A 21431-nucleotide genomic window follows, 5' to 3' on the forward strand; every position below is an offset into this window, starting at 1 on the left:
AAGTGCCTATGTAGCTTTCCTCCCAATGCCAATAGAATAAATCTGGGAGGGGAAATTTTATCAGGATCACAGTAGAGGGAAGAGTTGATTCCCCCCCCCCCCCAGTCCTACACAGTCCTGATTTTGCTGAGGCTGCAGGCAGCAGCTGAGAAATGTATGTTCCTTATTAAACCATGTGTGCTAGTGACATAAAGCATATTTAACATCCTATTGAGTTTAGCCCTTTGAACATTCACATGGTATACAGTATTCCCTGGTCAAGCACTTTCTTCTCTGTTTTTTAGTAGCCTCTATAAACAGATAGTTAACGCCTTCTCCACAAGTTCTGAAAGGTGAATCAGTGCTTTTGAAATACGAATATGAGGTATTGAATTGCCAGCTAAAAGCGAAATGATTTTGCTTGCAATGAAAGCAAAAATAATGCTAATACTACAATCATTTGTTTTAGAGGGCTCAAAGCATATTTTCGTTGGGCCAATAAAGGTATTGCCCTACCAGGGTCTTTTGAAACAGTGTACATCTTATGTGTGCTAACAGATGGTTTTAATTGAAAATTATAAAAATGGGGTCAGAACTAGCAATGCAATCTGGAGAACTTTATTGGTCCAAGCAGGAAAAGTGAGTGAGTTGCTGCAATTCTGTTGGAAATAAAAATAATATTTTAAAATGCTTTTAAAAGGACAAAAACACGGGAACTCCTGAGAAATAGTTTGGCCTCAAAATTACCATAATTCTTCAGAAATGAGTAGTCAAATAATGTCAATTCCAATGAAAATGTGATGCCGCGGCAACAACAACAACCTCCCCCCATCCTCCCAGGAACCTCTCCACTGGGGACAGAGAGCTTTCTGGTGAAGGGATAGCAAAAGGCAGCTGCTGTCTCCGCCTTCAAGCAGCCAAATTCCAGTAGCTTGCTTGACTTGCTCCTGGACAGCAGACACATATTTTCAACTTCACATCATGTGGCTTCTCTGCAGATGCCCAATCCAGCAGCTAAAGATTTCCGACCGCCACCACTCTCTCTGTCCTCCCCCTCACCAGCAAGCACTCTTCTCAGTTGATGCCTTTCATCAGGCCCAACTATTGATGGTCTCCTGTCGCTAGTGCCATCACTGCCATCCTCTGTGCCCAGGAAGGGTTGACACCTGCCTCCCCCACTGTAAGGCAGGTAAGCCTCCCCCTCACGAACCTAGCAAGTGATTCTAGCCACCTTTCATTCTACCAAGACCCAGGCCCAACAGCATCAGTCATGGGGCAGGCAGTCTGCCATGCAGGTAGACCACAATCCATGCCACTAGGGCGGTGGCACCACTGCAACACCCACAAGTGACTGCTAGGACTCCTAGCCCTCCAGTGGGAGGGCACAAAGCATTCCACCACAACATCGAGACCATTGGCCTGGAGAGGAGTAGAAGCCTTGGAACCATGAACCAATCGTGCATCCAGTGCCTGGAGAAGGTATCCCACCACCATCCTCCTCACACCAAAGTAGGGATGCTTGATGCTGTGATAGGAATTTTGAGGTCTTAGATATATATAAAATGTTCATAAATGTGCCAACCAAGCACTTACATAGATCAGCACAGGAAGACCGACCTGAAATCATTTTTGATTCCCAGGCTGACTGGGTGTTTTCTCTGCAAGGAGGGAGGGGGATCAGGGAGCCTTCCCATTGTCTCAGGAATTGAGTAATCAACATTTTAATGGGTGACAGACTATCAGGAAAGGCAATCAGATAACCTGGCGGACAGGAAAAACAACAACATCTTTTCTGTAATGTAGGTATGATGTTTGTGGGGGGTGGTCTTGGGTTACACCGCTTCTGTGAGGTATGTATGATGTGTGGAGGGGTGGTCTTGAGCTCCAGGGCAGGGAATTTAAAATGTCTATATAAGGCCTTGCGCACCATTGTTCTGGGTTCCTCCTCCTTTCCTGCGTGTGAGGGGAGCACCCTGTTGCAACAGATCAATAAAAATCAGGCTTACTAGCTGATTTCTCAGTATTCTCTGGTTGGCCTCTGTTATTTTCTCCTACCAATAAGGAACCTACGTAAGGACTCTATATGGGCTTTTGGATACCCCATAAGGGGAAAATAGCAGTTTTTTGTTTACAACAATGCCTCCATTGACAAAAGTAACCACACCTACTTCTAGGACCCATGGTGATGGTCTTGTGCTCTGGAATGGCAGGGGCAGGGGTCACGGGAAGGAGCATTACTAGCTTCTCTGGTAGCAGCACAGCTTGCTCCCTGTGAACCTCAGCCACAGGAACTTCATTAGCTCAGGCCGGATTCCCACCGTCATCTTCTGCAGCGGCTTGGTGGAGTAGAGGTAGAGGCAGGGAGGAAGGAAAGATGGTCAGAGAAGCACCCCTGTCCTGCACCACTAGGAAGAGTTATCTGTTACGTTATCTAATCCCATGCCACACACTGCCTCTTGGGGCACAATTGAAAGAAATATCTATTTGTCTGGTCCCCAGGGAATGAAGTGCATGCTGGAATGGGCAAGCTCCCATTGGTTAGATTTGCCCCTGCCCTCATCCACCATTAAACAAACATTCCCCATGGAAATACTTAGGCTAGAATAAATCACAGACTCTTAGTGAAGATTTTACTCACAGTTTCCAGACACTACCACAAACAAGTCTCCATCTACTGCCGATAAAATTAAGATGGAAAAAATGTTCCAAATGACTTTTAAAAGAAAAGCACTTTGTTTCCTTACAAAAAGGATCTTGAAAGATTGTTCTAAAAAGAATGAAGGGAGACTGAGAAAGGGAGAGCAGAGCCAGACGACAGCCTGCTAATCCATTTATGACCTGAGCTATGGGCTCAGACTACCTCTTTCATCCACAAGTGTGAGTCAGTAACTGTATATTACAGCAGACCAGTTGTGCCAGAGTAGGCAGCCACCCACCACACCTTCCCAGTCCCCTGACATGCCCCTAACCCAAAACTGAACTACGTTACCAATAGATTCTGAAGGAAGGGGAAGTTTGTTTTAACGGTGAGAGCCTAGCAGGGTGCTAGACAAAAAACCTGATCACTCATTCTGTAGATTCAGAATTTTCAATTTTTGCAGAGTATGCCTTGTGGATTCCCCTACTCACGTAACTTTGGGGGGAACTGTTTCAAGAATTCTCTAGAAAAGTGAGTTAATATCTTGCCACGCTTAACACACTAGATTTGTGTGCGGTTCAGATGCAGGTGTTTGGAAGTTTCCCCGTCCTCAGTGTATTTATTTCCCAGGAAGACAAATTGAAGAGCTTTGGCTTCTTTGTCAAGGCAATGGCAGGATATTATCTGATATTCTCAGAAGTTGTTCCCTGCAGAGAATTTTACTGCAGGTCCCACTCCCACCCTTGGCCACTGTTTGAAGAAGTTGCATGCATCTAAATTCCAAAGTATTAAATGCTTGGTTTGGAACAGAAATGTTTTATTTAGGTTGGTTCTTTCCCCAAATGGCTCCTTTACGTTCATTCAGAGAGATTTGCAGACTGTCAGTTGTTCCATGTGTAGCACCACTGCAAAGCAAATTAACACAATGGTTAGATGTGAGGCTCTCCATGGGAAGTAGAACTGGGGATAAATATATCATTTCCAAGAAACACGTTGTGCTGGCCTCATTCGAATTGCCTAATATCCCTTCTGGGCCTAGACATTTTGCTGTCTCTTTTTCTGCTTGTTCGCCCTGGGTTGATTCCTTTTCAAATGATCTTCAGTAGTCAGTTTTGCTCTCTCGGTGTCTCCTTTTGAGCAGGTCAAGCCATATTGAATAGGGCCCAGCAATGTTAACACTGCAGGCTAGATCCTAACATGAAATATTGAGTTGAAAGGGAAAACCAAACGGATTAAACAGTACTGTACAAAAAAAGTTAAAGTTAGACATATGTCTGAGACAGATGTAAAATACTGGCTAGTCAGCATATTATTTAAACACAGACTGCTGAAGCTGTCAAATGGGAGTTATAGTATGGTATCTCTGGCAAATCTTCAATACGTCAGCAGGTTTTGAAGGGAATGGAGGAATAATGTGCTGTAGAAATACATAATATTTCCACATTTCTGTCTCTCACACACACTCTGTCATATTTAAATGGTCTTTAGTTTATTTTTAAACAGGTCAACGTATATGGGAGATTGGGGGTATGAAAGATCCTTCTTCATTGCCTGTAGATGGTAAAACTACTTCTCAAGAAACCCCCCTGGATTTGGAAAATCTAAGTAATTACAGGCCAATTTCCCCTTGTTGGGCAAGGTTCTTGAGCAGGTGATTGTGGACTAGATCTAGGTGCTCCTAGAGGAAACTGATTTTCTAAATCCATTTCCACTGAGGTTTAGGCCTGGTTTGGGCACAGAAATTGTTTTGGTTGCTCTGTATGATGGTTAAATATTTCAGAATCGCTTCCGGTAGTATGAAGATGTCTCCAAGATGCTTTATTTACATCATGGGTGTCCAGGTATATGAGTAACTTCCCATTTTCCTTTTCTATAATTACAAGACTGTTTACTCAGTCCAAGGGACTGAAACCCTAGATATCATTCCTGCACTTTCCAACTGACTCAAGGTACACTTTATTGAGTATTGCAAAAGGAACCTTTTGACACTCATTTCTAACAGGAACTACTGCTGGTAAGGTCCATCAGGCTCAGCAAGATAAACAAAATGTCAGAGTATATAGCAAATAGCTGCTCCTATGTCAGAGATTCAACCCAATAAACAAGGTCCGGTGTCTCACAAGCTGCCCTGTCCAATATTGGAAGGGTTGAAAAGCTTGTTGTGAGTCGAGGACCCGACACCTGCTTAGGGATAAATAAGACACAAGGACACATGTATTTTAGGTAATGGGCTAAATAAGGCCACAACTTTATTGGTTACAGCACGTGAGTAGTATTGGATCTAACAATCTATACATGACTCCACCCCACTCAGTGGGGAGTCATTCGAGGGTTAACAACCAGTGGGAGGAGCTTGTTGATGCAAATACAACTGGAAGCATGCCCGGACGTCACCAGGGATCGTGCCATGGCCCTAGCCACCAACAGGGCATTGCACAGGATCCACGACCACTGGATCCCTTTAATGGAATACCCAACAAGGGGAGGGGTAGGTGATGACCACAACCTGCCCTCTGACACCACACATATTCCAATGCCTAACCGCCACCCGAGCCAAAAGAGATTCACCGCCAAATACCCTCACAGCTGCAACCAATCCCTAATGCTTCTGATGATATAGGCCAGCCACACATCATTTTCTTGATCAGAAAAATGAACGCCATCATGGCGTTTGCCCTCGTAAGTGTGTGACATCATACTGGGTTCATAAGGAAAGGGTCAACTAATTGTAAAATGGCTAACCAATGGGAACCCAAGAGAAGGGAGTTAGAGTTACGGTGGTTGAGAAGACAGTGTGTGTTAGAAGAGACAGAGAGGAGAAGTCTGTGGGTTGGGCTAGTTGATGTGAGAGAATTTGTTAAGAGGAGTCAGTCAAACAGTTGAGATAATCAGTCAGTCAGAAGGTATTAGGAAGGTATAGGCCGGTAGAGAAACTAAAGTTAAGATACTGACAGAAATATTATCTGAGAAACCATAAACTTGTTAATGTTTATAAAATAAACTTGTTTATTTGGTACACTTTTAACAACTGTCTGTTTTACCCGAGAGTAACGGGTTGGTGGCAGCGGGGAAGCGAGCACAGTGGTGGCACAGGGATCAATAGACCGTTAAACGTCCGGGGACCCTGTGTGATCGCCACAGCCATCGTCTCGAAACAGCACCACCTCGCTGAAGCAGAATGGGGTACGGCACTGCCACTAGGATAAACCCCACCCCTAAGCCAGCCCTACTGGCTGGCTAAAGGGCGCGGCGCGGCAGCTGGGATAACTGGGATAACTGACACAGGGAGCCAAATACGCCGCGCCCCGCTGAATCAGGAACCGGCTCCCGCCCACAACCCCTCCCCTCTGGTAGGAGGAGGGGTCTTATAAAAAACAGTAGCCTGGCTGTTTTCTGTAGAAAACAAATTTAAGAACGATGGTTCCCAATGACTGTATCTGAGGTCCAGCATAAGCCACAAGGGTTACAGCATTCTTAGTTAATTCTTTCCTACCAGATAATTATCAAAGGGTTTAACAGGCAAAATATTCCCCTCTGCTCCTGTATTCGGTCAGAATTTCACTGGAAGTCTCTGGAAGGTTAAACCAGCACACTGTCCAACCCCCTTGGCTTTCAGGCGGCTAAGCGGTATTATGAGCTAATTCCCAGTAAGCTACTGTTGAAATCAAGCTCTTGATTTTGAGTTGACATTCTTGATTTTGCTAGAATCTAATGGCTTTAATTGCCTTGCCCTGGTATAATGGTTTTTCATGGCACATTTATGCCAAGTCTTCGCGAATGTTAGTTTTATACTGCATCACAGTGGGGGCACATATCCTCTCTGGTTTGGTCATATCTATATTTAGGTTGTGACTTCTCAGATCCCAGAGTCCATGCAGGAAACCCCTAATTACTGGATGTGGCTCCTTGCCAGATATTAAAGAAGATGTCATGGTGTTCAGTTGAACTCTTGCTACTTCTGTTATGTTGCACTTTTCAATTGTTCCAGAGAAAAATCAGGGTCCCTTGGGAGCTTTTCCTCCTTCACACTGAAATAATCTTATCCTCTGTGTATCATTGACTGCAGGGCCAAATCAACCATTACTAGCTCTGAGTCTGAGTTCAGTAGCAAACTGTTCAGTAACATCTGCATGAGGCTGCAAACGATTTCAAAAGAAATATTGCTCAAGCACTAGATTATTGCAAGGAGCGTAGCCTATCCTAAATCCTGCAAGGACCTCTGTGATATCTTTTCAGCCATCAACAACAGGAAAAACAAAGGTATTGTCCCCAACACAGCTCAACAAAATGTTTACCTGCCATTCTTAGGTGCCTTATCAACTCCAGTATCAGTGAGATATAGCTGAAAAGCTTACTCCCAACATTTCCAATTTTCAACTAAATTTCACTGTAAAAGTAGCAGAGGCAAAGGCTGTAATATCTACTAAAAATGTTGGGGGGGTACATCAATACAGTGGCGTAGCGTGGGGGGTGCAGGGGGGCCCGGCTGCACCGGGCGCAACATCTGGGGGTTAGGGTTAGGGGGCGCAAATCCACGGGTTAGGGGGCGCAAATTACTTGCCTTGCCCCAGGTGCTGACAACCCACGCTACGCCACTGCATCAATAATCAAATAATAGATCTTATTCTAACTGCCCCTGCTAAAACCTTGCAGTTTTTGCTGTCACCTGATCATCTTGATCTGCTAAATGAAAGGACACAGTAGCAATGGTTGAGCGACCCAGCATGGACAATAATGGAAAGTTAATCACCTCATTCCTCAAATCTTTATAAAGAGTGCAGGCCAGAAGCACATGAGCCACTGACTCAATACTGCCATTTCCACAGGGACATAACCGTTTTTCTAGTGAATTTCTTTGAAATCGACCCTCAAGTACAGCCAAAGGCACTATATTCAATCTTGTGAAAGTGAAAGTGTGTCTGTCTTTTGGAATTGTTAAATTTTGCAAATAGGGTGCCAAAGTGTCAAAATGACTAGGTGGCCTGGCTTACCAGTCATGTGTTATATCTTTTCCCTCAGCTGATATTTTTGTCCAATATAGTAATTCTTTCAGAGATCCCTTCATAGAGCATATTTATGAGATTTTCTCATTCTTTCTTTCCATATTTCCCCACTACTACATGGGTTCAGAAAAACAATTTTTTTGTCCTTAATCATGTCACTCTTTTTCTACAGCTGCAACATACATGGAAGTCTTTACAAAGTGTAGTTGGAAGGCTCATTGGTCAATATAACTGCAAAATATTTTTTATCAACACAGATATGCTATTTTTTATTATTGATGCTGTTTGGCAAGATTAGACGTTTACCGCCAGCTTGGGGAAAAGGGCAATTATGGTCTGGCCTCAGCCTCAGCTGATTTTGGATTCCCCACTCACCCCACGCCATGCTTTAGGTGTGGTCTGCCCAAAGGTAAGTGCATAAAATCTTGCTATGGAAGCCTTTGGCCGCTGTATTCAGGACAAAGGAGGAATTTGCCTTCAGAAAAATTTGGCTTCTCTGGGGTTTTGCCTACCTCATAGCAATTGTCACAACTTGATGGTGGATAAGACATTGGGTTGGATCCTCAGTGTAGATGGACAGGAGGTCAGGAGCACCCACCACCACAAGGAATCAGAGTATCCCATTAAAAGGATCCAGGGGAGAATGCCCAGATGGCGATCTCAGTGGGATGCCCCAATTTGATGTACATCAAAGGGTGATCCTTAACCTTGGTTAACCCTGCCAAATAATCAGCCAGCAGACGGGCTGGTTGATTCAAGATACATACCCAACGCTTGTACCAAAACCTACTGACATCTGTAATCAATAAAGTTGTGGCCTGTGGTTGTCCTGTGTTTATTACTAATTCACCATGCCTTGGCCCTACCGCCCATAGCTTCACTGTGCCTGGAGCCGCAATCTTCTTCAAAATGCAACTTATTCAAATCTTGTAAATTCCAGGACTATCTCTTAAAATGAGATCTGGCTTGTAGCGAGTATGAACGGTAGTTTTACCATAAAATTGTAAACATGGTTGCACTGTCCAGCTGATTCTCCCAAGCCTATTATATAATCCCTTACATCACTCCCATGTCTCCAGGTTTCATTTTTCACTGCAGTTTCTTGTATGCAATTTGGACAGTGTCCTTAGAATCCCTGTAAAGCAGCTGGAGGCTCAGCTGGTGGGGCCTGACTAAAACAGTTGCTCAGCAGTGAAAACAATTTCTCTGTAGATTGGGGTGCATGTAGCCCTGATGATTTTTAAACCCATCTATTCAAATACCACCACCTACAGGATCAGACTCATGTATGAAATGAGTTCAAAAGCTGGATGAACCTTGGAAAATCGTAACAATTCAGCTGAATCCAGAATCAAACTGGGCTCATTCTGCACGATTTGGATCTGGTCCAAAGCAAGTCATCACACCTCCGGATCAGTCCTGAGCAGGTTCCATGAATCTGAATCGATTCAGAGTGCTTTGGACTGATCCAAAGCTCAAAACACTCTCTAAGGAAGCCAGGAAGGCTGTCTCCAGACATAGCCCTCTGGGGCCCCCTCCCCAGTTGACCAGCAGTGCTATTAGAAGTGTGAGCAGACTCCCAGCAGGGCTGGGAGGAAAGAAAGACAGAGAGTGTGGTTGAAAGTTGCAGGAAGGGGGGAAAGGAAAGAAGGAAGGAAGGAAGGAAGGAGGCAGAAGGAAAAGCAGTGAGTGGCGAGAGGGGGGCATTAAGGCACACAGACTCACAAACTGATGGAGGAGGTAGAGGGAGAGGGGATGCAGAGCAGAACAGACTTGACCCTGCTGGTTATGGAGGAAGTCACTAGCAGAGTGTGAAAGGTGACGAAAAGCAAACTTTTGAGCTTCTGGTCCATGGTCTCTCCTGGCTTCAGAGGCGCTGATACTTCTTCTCGCCGAAGGTGCAAGGGAGCTTCTGAAGACAGCATCCTGTAATTTGGCAGGATCCACTCCATTAAACAGCACCTTGTAGATGACATGATACTGATGATGTGTCAGTCATCATCTCTGCTACCATGTAGGCTCAATAAGGAGCCCTTCTCTGGGTTCGTGACACTTGTGCTGTGCCTAGAAAGCATGCGTCTGAATGTTTTCCTGCTTGGCCCACGCTTTCTAGGTATGGGTTTGAGTGGTTTTCCCTTGCCCAGCTCTTTTCCAAGGGAAAACCTGAATTGCAGTTCCCTTCAATTGAATGCTAAAGAGTGGTTTTCCCCAGGGGAAAACAGTGGGACAAGGGGAAGTGTGGATAAACTGATGTGTTCCTAGAATTCATATCTTCTATAGTAACTCTCTCTCCCTGCTTCCATCACTGTCCCTCTATTTCCTGGAAAACCAGTTGGCTGAGCTGGATCTGCATCGTGTGAGAGGCGCTTGGGAGAAATCATGTCACCTAAGTAGCCCACAAGCCATCTAGGACATCAGCTCCCATAGGAGCATCAGGAATCCCTCTGATTCTATTAGCCTTCTGTGGAGGACTACCTGAAGTCATCGACAGACACAAAGAAGTAGCTTTTGCTCTAGCATGGCAGATTACTGTTGTTAACTGTAGTTACATAAAAACCTGCATTCAGCTAATAATTGTCCGTGTGTTTTAAGCCAAACCTCACTCTGTTGCAGTTGCCTGTATATTAATCAAATTCCAAGCATGATGAGATAATCAACTTCAGTTCCAATGTATTGGTGCAATCCAGCTGCTTTTCTTCAACTCATACACTTGAGATCTGGAGCTGGCACTCCTGCAGAAATCATTATATATGGTGTACCCTTTGCTGGCAAATGATCCTACCCATTCATTCGAGGTCTAAAATTTGCACCCCAGACCATGAGGACATTCCATCCTAACAGCCTATGGAGTAGAATGAGGACATCTCCCTCAATAAAAATGATCCTCCTCTCCTCTTCATGGCACTCTGTTAGAATTAAAACATTTCCACTCTTCCATGCCAGATGACATAACCTAAGGGACTGAGATTCTATAGTCCAAAAAAGTAGACTAACGTGTTTGTAGTTTGTTTGTTAATGAATTCTTCTTTTTTTTTCTGGCAACGTAAATCAGTGGGACTCCTTAAGATGTCGCTTGTGCATGCACTGCATGGAAAAAGTAAAAGGTAAAGGACCCCTGGACAGTTAAGTCCAGTCAAAGATGACTATGGGGTGCAGCATTCACCTCCGCTTTCAGGCTGAGGGAGCTGGCGTTTGTCTTTATTTTATTTTATTTTTATTTTTTTAGAATACTATAAAACTTTATTGATGCATAATTCACAAAGATGCTGTGGCTTGGCTTACTTCAGAGAAAATATAGGCACAGTCATAACACTAAGTGAAAGGATTCAGTCAACAGAAATTTAGGTTGCTTATATATTAAGGGGTAGATTGGAAGTCACAGGGGCTGAAATGTAAATCTCCTTCCTCTGAGACACAGATGCAATAAAAATGCTCAACTCCCTTGGTAACATTAGGGACCACTGAGGAATGGCAAGGAAGACAGCAACCTCCAAATTGAGTTTGACATACTAGTTTCTGCAACAAATTTTAAGGACTAAGAACAAATGAGCTGCTTTCCAGTAAGATGGTAGTCCTTTTTTATAAAAAGAATCCTTGCAGTCTCCAGCAAATGTACCATGGTGGAGATGGGATCACCTTTTCTGAAAGCCATACTTCTTTCGCTCATAGAAGAAATCTGTTTTTGAGCTGCCCAGATTGACGATCTTGGGACAGCCATCTCAATTTTTCACATGGTCGTCCAATAGCTACGCCCTCCTGCTTGCAGCAGAAGATCAAATCCGGGTGGTGCTTGGCCATCCCTGAAACCCTTCACCTCACCCTGGCGTTTGTCTTTAGACAGCTTTCTGGGTCAAGAACTGGAGGAGGGAGAAGAGGTACTGAGATGTATTTATTCCATTTAAATAACTCATCTTAGGGCCACATTTGTAGGCCTGTTATTAATGGGGTTGGCTGAACTGCTTTCTCAGCATTCCAATGAGAACAAGGTTCTGGATTTCCTTTGAGAGGAATGGCAGAATATAAATTTAATAAACAAATAAGATGACAAGTTTGCAATCAATTAATGGATTGGCTTGAAACTTGGCAGTGTAGGGGAAGAAGCTTTGTGGGTGGTATATGCCACACATGGGTTAGATTGCTTCTTTGGAATGAGTTTAACATTTGATGAGAGACTTGGGCATGTTGACAGGTGCAGGGAGAAAAAGATTATGGGAAAGTTATCCATTTCGTACCATGCATTTTGGGAAATAGGTAGTAGTTAAAGGGGGAAAGCTAGTATTTACTTTTGCCCATCAGTTGTGTAACTCGTCGGAAGCTTTTATTTAAAAGGGATTTATTTATTTTTCTGGTGAACGTTAGTCAATGGACATGCTTATTCTGCTGTTGCTAAGCAATGGTTTCCAGGCAACGATCTGATAGACCAGGCCTCAGCCTCGTAATTTAGGTAGACCCAGAGATTAGAAGTTAGGCCTGAAAGGATACAAAAAGGGAAAAAACCCACAGCAGATGAATAAAAATAGTTTTTTATTCAGTAGGTGGATTTGTGACAGGAAGCTTCTGAAGGCACAGAAGAGCCTTCAGAAGCAAGCATGAGGGGAAGGGGAATTTTGGGGGTGGCTGTGTGTGCTTTAACCTGTTAAATTTCCTCTTTTTCATTGCGGCCATTAAAGGCTAGGCTTGCCAACTGACTTGAAAGGCTTGCTCCTATGCATTTAACAATTATGCAACCTGCAGAAATCAGCTGGGGTGATTATAGTGAAGGACATTCTTTATGAACCTCTTATCTGATAAGATCCTCGGAGCAATAGAGACGCTTGAAAAGAGTCAAAATGACAGCAGGAAAAATCCCTATATTTCTTTATCTCTATCTGCCCAAGCTTAGACATTCCAACGAGAGGCCCATTTGCACTGTAACATTTAAGCAACAAACCCTATCCCTCTGGCTGGTGTAGAAAAACCTCCCCCCTGTGGGATAATAATAGAACAATATTGTAATATGCCCCTTCCCTAGGGCATGGGAACCCCTTGCTAATGCTGCCCGATCAACCCATAAAAGTTGGCAATCCTATGAAATACACATCAGCCTGCTTGGGGGGGGGGGATTGCAACCTTTATTTTTAACCTTACTTGACTTGCTTAGCCACTTAATAGGCATTCTGAGTTGAATGTGAATGTGTGTGCTTCTAAATCATATGATTTCTTCTTTTTCAAGTATTTCCCCCCCTTTATTTCTGCACTGAATTTCAAACCCTACAGTTGGCAGGCGGTGGTGATACCAGTTTGGCGTTGACTCTTGTCAGAGCCTTTCAGTGCTGGTTCCCTGGTTGTAGAATGCCCTCCCTTCTGAGGTATGTTTGTCTCCCCTATGATCTAACTATAAAGAAGGAATTTTAAAACATTTACCAAGTTTACCACGGCTGAAAGTTACTGCTCCTGGCAACCTTGAAATCATTGGCTGAGAGAATGTGATTTTTCAAACTTAATAAACAAATTAGGGCCACATTTGTGGGCCTGTTGTATAATGTTTTTAATTATATTTTTATTGATGTGTTGGCCGCCCTGATATCTTTTGGGCAGAATGGTGGCTATAAAAGAAAGAAAGAAAGAAAGAAAGAAAGAAAGAAAGAAAGAAAGAAAGAAAGAAAGAAATTTCAGTTTCCAAGGCATAGCCTTCTCAAAACGTAATAAAATTCAATCAACTAACAAAAAATATGTTCAGTTTCTGTTAATTGGTTCTCGTGGGAAACTTGCAGATTCTAGCTTCACCAATTAACTCAAGCTGGTGTCAATTTACTCTTGGCAGAAAGCCCAGGTCTGCTTGACCTAGAAACTACTCACTCTGATTGGTTAACGACCAGCACTCAACTCTGTTATCAAGGGATTGCTAGCTCAGTTTGGTTTGAGGTGTGTTAGGAGTTAGAAGTGCTGTGTATGGTTATGAGAGAGAGAGAAAGAGAGGATTTATTTTGCTTTTATTTGTATGCAGAAACTCTGCTGGTTTTATTTTTCCTTTTAATAAATCCTGTAAATAGTTATTCTGAGTCTAGCTGACTAGTCATTACCGCCGCAACTAGCTTCCTCGCTGTGCAGGAAAACTCTGCTACGTTTGGGCTAAAGCCAGTAGGGCTATGCCTGACACTTCAAAGTTCCATGAAAATATTCCTGCTTAGCATGCTGTATTGAGGGTTTTCCATGTTCACTTTAGCATAAGTCATGTCCTTGGACTCAGCTACATTTGTAAAGATAAAACACTTTATATGTGTTAATACACTGTGACACCAGATGACATTGTGGAGTCTCGTTTTTCGCCAACAGGATTTCCCTATATGAAGTTTACAACGCATTTAACGGATGTAAAACATAGATAAATGTAAAACATAGATAAAAACATCAGGGCACAGTTCAGAGTGCAAATGTCTCTTGAAATAAACAGATGACAAATTTCATTCCCAAAACTCCAAACTGAAAAAATGAATTTCCATCCAATTTAGATATATGCACAACCAAGAAGAGAGAAGAATGAAACATGTAGTGGTGGAAACGCCATCTCTTGTATAACATCCAGTTCAGCCTTTGACCAGCTTCTAAATAAAGCCAAATGACTAGTACTAGCAATGTTGTTGATACCCAGTGTTGGACATCAAAAAGACATGAGGGTGGAGATGGAATACATCTGGAGCTTGTGCATGATTCCTGGACGGACATATGTGAGTAATATATTTCCACATCTGTTCCTCAGCAAATAAAATGCTAGAGAGCATGGAAACGCTGTCAGCCCTTTAAAAATTCATGGGTCTATTTTCTGTCTGGAAGAGGATGCAGTTCACACAATTGCAGGCTTAGTATTTCTGTGCCAGTTCGTTTATATTTGCTTGTGTTTCATAGATGCATTTTTAATAGTTACTGACACTCTGTGCATCTATTTAATAATGCATTTACAACTACCGGTTGATTACATTCTGTAGCCTAGGGTAGGCAATGGAATTAAAATGGTTTTAAAATGCAGTAAAACTGCTGTTATAACTTTGAATGAACCTTTTTATGAGTCTCATAACTATGTATTCCTGGGTCTGTTGTATCTCACCATCTTCCTCCCCCCCCCCCCCAATTTATCACTCAACATTTATAATCCTATTCTATGTATCTCACAATCTTCCTGGTTACCAAAAGAAATAAAATCAATCCAGATTGTTGAGAATGAGTATGTCTTCCTTTGGGCTTCTTAGTGCCTTAAGGTGGCATGTTAATTTCTCCCATTATTGCAGAGTTCCAAAGCTTGCAGACCCTCCAAGTGTCCCTACTTCCCAAGAGACAGTCCCGGATTTACAAAGGCCATCCTGGTTTCTGATGTCCCACCTTTCCTTGTGTTGTTGTTGTTTAGTCGTGTCCGACTCTTCGTAACCCCCTGGACCAGAGCACGCCAGGCACTCCTGTCTTCCACTGCCTCCTGCAGTTGAGTCAAACTCATGCTGGTAGCTTCAAGAACACTGTCCAACCATCTCGTCCTCTGTCATAGAATCATAGAATCATAGAGTTGGAAGAGACCACAAGGGCCATCGAGTCCAACCCCCTGCCAAGCAGGAAACACCATCAGAGCACTCCTGACATATGGTTGTCAAGCCTCTGCTTAAAGACCTCCAAAAAAGGAGACTCCACCACACTTCTTGGCAGCAAATTCCACTGTCGAACAGCTCTTACTGTCAGGAAGTTCTTCCTAATGTTTAGGTGGAATCTTCTTTCTTGTAGTTTGGATCCATTGCTCCGTGTCGTCTCCTTCTCCTTGTGCCATCCATCTTTCCCAACACCAGGGTCTTTTCCAGGGAGTCTTCTCTTCTCATGAGGTGGCCAAAGTACTGGAGCCTCAGCTTCACGATCTGTCCTTCCAGTGAGCACTCAGGGCTGATTTCCTTAAGAATGGATAGGTTTGATCTTCTTGCAGTCCATGGGACTCTCAAGAGTCTCCTTCAGCACCATAATTCAAAAGCATCAATTCTTTGGCGATCAGCCTTCTTTATGGTCTTTTCCTTAGGATGCCCCTATTTTCATCAAAGAAATGTCGGAGGGTATGAGTTGGCAGACCTGTTTGATGTATTATAGTATTTTAATATTCTTTTGGAAGCCGCCCAGAGTGGCTGGGGAAGCCCAGCCAGATGGACGGGGTATAAATAATAAATTATTATTATTATTATTATTATTATTATTATTATTATTATTCTGAATATTCCGTCTTGAAGCATTTTTCCTCAAAAGGCATTTGGGAGCAGGGCTTAACTGGTGCCACTAACAGCAATTAAGGTTGCCATACGTCTGGAATTTCCTGGACATATCTGTAATCCTTATGGTGAAACAGAAAAGGTAGTCTCAAACATTGGGAGGTCTTTAATCATTTAATACATTGGGGGCCATTTGGATAAACAAACAAACAAACAAACAGTTCTGTCCAGAAAAATGAGAGGGGATAAGTTCATCTCTTCCTTAAAAACTTGGGACCAGTTTACCTATGAGATTCTTCTCTCTGTAAGCATAGTAAATATTTATGGCATCCTTTTGCACACATGACACTTTTATGGCTGTTTAGTTGCCCCAAGAACTGCTGCTGTCGTTATTTATGTGGAAAACAGGTATGATTGCTCTTTCTACATGGAAAAAGTCTCCGTTATGCATGCTTTTTTTCTCCGCAGATGGAATATTTTCAGACCTCACTTTGACAATTTTATGCATTTGCAGCATAAAATGCCCATAACACTTTCTTGCAAAGAGAAGAGAGCCATATTTTTGCTGAGAATTATTTTTCAGCAACAAAAATTGTCACGATTAGTCTATTGCCAATATAATCAGACACATCTTTCTACAGCCAGGAAAGTTATCACCAGCATCTCTCCTTCCCAACAGTGAATGAATTGTCAAGTGGCTTCAGAAATTACTCTGCATAAATCTAAAGGGCTGCTACTAAACAAAGTGTGTCTGACACATTGTGGAAAGATACCTGCAGCAGGTAGTTATTAAAAAGCAGTAACAGCAATAAAAAGTCGAAACTATAATTTTTTGTAGGCAATTTATCAGTGGTTTGACATGGATAGATGAAGTGAAATACCCAAGAGTTACAAAGGAGCATAAGATATATTACTGAAATGAGAATTCAGAAGGAAGCTGGGTTATAGAGCATTAACAAAATTGGGGAGGGGGGGTTGACATCATCTGTTTAATATGGTGGCTTAGCCCAGAGCTTGTCATCCAGCTGCTAGCCAATGGCTATGATAATTACTATATACCAAAATACAAACTTAATAGTAAAAGTAAAGGTAAAGGTAAGGGTACCCCTGACCGTTAGGTCCAGTCACAGACAACTCTGGGGTTGCACACTCATCTCTCTCTATAGGCCAAGGGAGCCAGTGTTTGTCCGCAGACAGCTTCTGAGTCATGTGGCCAGCATGACTAAGCTGCTTCTGGCGAACCAAAGCAGTGCACGGAAACGCTGTTTACCTTCCCGCCGGAGTGGTACCTATTTATCTACTTGAACTTTGACACGCTTTCAAACTGCTAGGTTGGCAGGAGCGGGGACCGAACAACGGGAGCTCACCCCGTCGCGGGGATTCGAACCACCGACCTTCTGATCAGCAAGCCCTAGGCTCTGTGGTTTAGACCACAGCACCATTATAGCTGTCAACCGTCCCTTATTTGGCGGGAAACTCCCTTATCCCAGCACTGTGTCCCGCTGCTGTCTTTTATTGATGATGTCCCTTAAATTTCCCAGGTTTCAAAGGAAGCAGCTCCTCTCCCTCCCTCCCTGCCAGCCAGGGAGGAGGGAGGCTCCAACTGTGTTGCTTGGCTGCGTTGCTCACCCAATAAGGAGTCTAAGAACGACTGGGGGGTGGAGCTTGCATGCCTTGTGCCGATCAAATCGGCCGCGTTGTCTGGGGACTCGCCTTTGTTCAGCACTTCCCAGCGGAGAGGTGACGGTAGTTTTCCTTGCTGCATCCCCTTTGCCGGGTTGCTGCGCTGTGGGAACCACCACTTGAGGCTTCGTTTGGCTGCTGGATGGGCTTTCTGCCTTTGGCTCGGAGGGGCTCAGAAGTTGAACATACCTGTGCCCAGAAAATCCCTTACTTTGGCTGCTGATCCCTTATTTTCGAGGCTGCTGGTCCCTTATTTTCAAATCTGTAAGTTGACAGCTATGAGTGCCACCTGTGTCTCAAATAGTAGCAAACATCAAATGATATAAGGAAGAGAAAAAAATCAGAAGAACCATTAGTTAACTCAACTTCAGATTAAACCTCCAAATCTCCAAAACCATTTGTAGCAGTATAATCCAACTCTCTAGTCTGTTTTATGGCTGCTTCAGCTGTTTTACAGCCAAAAGAGCCAGCATTATGTGTCACAAAACCATTAGTGTCACTCAAGAGGAGCTGAACAATTTCTGCCAGGGCGGTTCTGCTGCCATATGTCAACAAGGGTTTCAGAAATCTCTCTCCAAATACATAAATGAACAAGTTTGTTCTATAATTTGCTGATCTGAACTCCATTTATACATCGGGCTCTGTCTGACAAAACTCACAATCATAGATTTGGAATTATAGATAGACCTTCCGGTTTGCAGATATACTAAATGGATCAAAAATATTTTTAAGCCCCAAGCGGGGAAGAGATATAAGTACCAAATCATCTGCGTACATCAAGATAATATTTCTGTTCCTGATTAGTGACGAATGAGAGTTTAATAAAGGTAACTGTGGTAGCTAATAAGCATCCTTGTTTCACTCCTCACAGTGTTTCAAAGGCTTCTGCCATACCACCTTATAAACCAACTCTAACCCTCATTTCTATATTACTGTATAATTTTTGTATTACTAAAAGTCTGTGGCCAATGCTGGAGCTTTGTAGTTTCGCCCACAATCTATGTTGATTCATATAGTCAAAAGCAATGGAGAGATCAATAAAGGCTACAAATATGGCACTATTCTTAGTGTTCTTACTATAGTATCTTATGATTCAAAGTAAAATGTTCATCAATAGTGCCATATTCTCTTCTAAATCCTGCTCGTTCTTGATGAATAATGTCATTAGTTTGCATCCAGTCTAATAAAGAGAATACCGGGCATATAGCTTCAAAGAAATATCTAGCAGACTAATTGGCTGGTAGTTTTGTGGGTCATTCCTATCCTCTTTCTCATAAATCAGAAGGATGATACTCATTTTCCACTGAGGCAGCGTGCCTTACACTGTTTATTGTAGTAAACAAGCCAGCCAGAATTGGCATCCACCATGGTGAATATTCTTTGTAAAGCTCTGACGGAAACAGGCCTTCCTTGGGAGCTTACGGGATTTCAGGCAAGAGATAAGAGTCTTTTATTTTATTGCCAAGAGACTGGATGCTCTTCTGGTAAATTTGAGAAATCCTTACACCCTCCCAACTCATGCCTAGATTGCTGCCTAGATTAGCCACCAAATATATTAGAGAAATAATCTAGAGGCAGGAATTGAAGCTTCCAGCACTGATCTCACTTCTTTTAAAAGAGTTCCCAGAATTTGTCTTCCTTCTGTTATATTACTACAAGAACTGAATCGTGCCACTGGGTTTTAATGTATTCATCTTAAGCAATCTTTTATATTCCATTTTAATTTTAATTACTTTTTCTGCAGATTCCTTAGTTGGCTTCTAAACGTGATTACTTTCCTAACCAGATATTTCTTAGTCACTTTGCATTCAGCATGAAACCAGCATTGGCATTTTGACTATTTGTGGGCAAAATGGAGCAGGGCCTGAGCTCTGAAAGAATTTGCTGGAAAACATTTACATGGTTCGGATATTTATCCAAAAACAATTGGCACAACTTAGTCAGAAAAAATGCCACATGGTTTCTCTTGAATGTCACTACTCAGTATGAAAGTCCATTTCAATCTATTCACACCCAGCAATTCTTCAGTCAAGTTTACCATTTCATTTAGTAATGCATATTCAATTAGTGGACATGGGGTCATATTGGAAAATGATAATTTTCAGTTCTTTCTAACACTTCAAAAGCATTAGCTAGCAGAAATAATGATAAGGCTATTATCTGGTCAATAGCGCTACCTCCACATTTGTTCAGTTACGTATGATGTCCATTAGAAAAGTCTATATGGCTGCCATGAAGAATATAAAGTTATACCCTCCAACATTTCTCCTGTGAAAATAGGGGTGTCCTATATAATAATAATAATATCCCACCCATTTGGCTGGGTTGTCCCAGCCACTCTGGGTGGCTTCCAACATATATAAAACACAATAAAACATTAAACGTTTAAAAACTTCCCTATACAAGGCTGCCTTCATATATCTTCTAAAGGTTGTATAGTTACTTATCTCCTTGACTCAGGGTTTGCATAACTCCGAACCCTCCAACATTTCTTGATGAAAATAGGGGCATCCTAAGGAAAAGTGAAGGGACACAGGTGGTGCTATGGGTTAAACCACAGAGTCTAGGACTTGCCAATCAGAAGGTTGGCGGTTCGAATCCCCACAACGGGGTGAGCTCCCGTTGCTCGTTCCCAGCTCCTGCCAACCTAGCAGTTCGAAAGCACGTCAGAGTGCAAGTAGATAAATAGGTACCACTCCGGCGGGAAGGTAAACGGCGTTTCCGTGCGCTGCTCTGGTTCGCCAGAAGCGGCTTAGTCATGCTGGCCACATGACCCAGAAGCTGTATGCCGGCTCCCTCGGCCAGTAAAGCGAGATGAGTGCCACAACCCCAGAGTCGGTCACGACTGGACCTAATGGTCAGGGGTCCCTTTACCTTTAAGGAAAAGTGGGACATTCCGAGATCAAATCAGAAACCGGTACGGCTTCTGTAAATCCGGGACTGTCCCTGGGAAATAGGGACACTTGGAGGGTCTGCAAATTCAGTTGCTATGCTTCTGAAAGAATTGTGAGAGCCTCACAATCATTTTGTTAATACCCCAATCAAGAAGGAAAAGGTCATGTTAAAATATAGCAAATCCCCAGGACTTCATGAGCTTGTGGTGGAGTTTTACAGGACTTTGAAAGAGTTGTTACTTACTTATCAAACCTTTATTAGGCATTGTGCATTGTGAGGGCGATCTGGCTGCGACATCTGTCACCCCATTGATCGCCAGGGTTGATTCGGCTGATCTGGCTGGCTAGGCGGGTGTCCCCTTCCTCCCTCACCGCTCCATGTGCGTCCCTCCCGAAGCTGCGCGCTCGGTGGAAGAGGACGACCATCCCAGATAGAAGGAGTGTACCGTTCTTCGGTCAAGGGTATACGATAGCTGCGCTCCCCTGCTAGAACCTCCAAACAAGCTCAAGGTCCATTTGAAAGAGTTGTTACTGTCTCCACCTCTGCGCTCTGTTTAAAAGCATTTTTGATGGAGAAGCTCCGCCAGGCATTTGGTTGGAGGCAAAGATCACAGCAGTTTTAAAGCCTAGCAAGAGGCCAGAAGAAAAAAAATGATTCCCACCAGCCTTGTTAAACCTGGATGCCAACATTTTTTACTGCAGGCCTTGCATCTCATATTGAAAGAATAATTAGCTACCATTAGGTGGGCTTCATTACACAGAGGTAGATCACTGACTCCATCAGAATAATATTGAATCCTATTCATTTTAGCAAGATAAATCAGAGACCTCTGGGTGTGGTGTCCCTGGATGCTCACAAGGCCTTCAGTTACCTGAATTGGCACTTTTTGCTACATGTTCTAGAAGTCATGAACTTTAGGCAATGATTCTTAGCAGCCATAAAAGTTCTTTACAAGCCTTCCACAGCTGCGATCAGAGTCCACTCTAGACAGTTTAAAATGAACAGAGGGTCAAAACAGGG

The 21431-nt window shown here is 43.1% G+C and overlaps 1 long non-coding RNA gene across 2 annotated transcripts; it reads left to right on the forward strand.

Annotated features, from left to right (window-relative positions):
• Positions 1 to 10832: 10832 nt before the first annotated feature.
• On the forward strand, positions 10833 to 14228 carry LOC310697138. 2 transcript variants are annotated; one of them, XR_014520955.1, is made up of 3 exons: positions 10833 to 11495; positions 12877 to 12968; positions 14112 to 14228. It is a non-coding gene; the product is annotated as an uncharacterized lncRNA (long non-coding RNA). The 2 variants fall into 2 exon arrangements; XR_014520956.1 differs by lacking the exon at positions 10833 to 11495 and adding an exon at positions 11917 to 12064.
• The last annotated feature ends 7203 nt before the right edge of the window (positions 14229 to 21431 follow it).

The sequence above is a fragment of the Podarcis liolepis genome, assembly GCF_965112155.1.
Source record: "Podarcis liolepis genome assembly, chromosome: 17".
NCBI classification, from domain to species: domain Eukaryota; kingdom Metazoa; phylum Chordata; class Lepidosauria; order Squamata; family Lacertidae; genus Podarcis; species Podarcis liolepis.